Source organism: Bison bison, unplaced genomic scaffold (genome assembly GCF_000754665.1).
Source record: "Bison bison bison isolate TAMUID 2011002044 unplaced genomic scaffold, Bison_UMD1.0 scf7180017864066, whole genome shotgun sequence".
Lineage (NCBI taxonomy): Eukaryota > Metazoa > Chordata > Mammalia > Artiodactyla > Bovidae > Bison > Bison bison.
In genome coordinates, this window is record NW_011494638.1 from 360,425 (window position 1) to 360,969 (window position 545).

Sequence of the window (545 nt, forward strand, 5' to 3'; positions counted from 1 at the left end):
AGAAAGTGAAGAAGAACTAAAAAGCCTCTTGATGAAAGTGAAAGTGGAGAGTGAAAAAGTTGGTTTAAAACTCAACATTCAGAAAACTAAGATCATGGCATCTGGTCCCATCACTTCATGGCAGATAGATGGGGAAACAGTGGAAACAGTGTCAGACTTTATTTTTTGGGGCTCCAAAATCACTGCAGATGGTGACTGCAGCCATGAAATTAAAAGATGCTTACCACTTGGAAGGAACGTTATGACCAACCTAGACAGCATATTAAAAAGCAGAGACAATTACTTTGTCAACAAAGGTCCATCTAGTCAAGGCTATGGTTTTCCCAGTAGTCATGTATGGATGTAAGAGTTTGCCTATAGAGAAAGCTGAGTGCCAAAGAATTGATGCTTTAGAACTGTGGTGCTGGAGCAGACTTCTGAGAGTCCCTTGGACTGCAAGGAGATCCAACCAGTACATCCTAAAGTAGATCAGTCCTGGATGTTCATTGGAAGGACTGATGCTGAGGCTGAAACTCCAATACTTTGGCCACCTCATGCAAAGACCT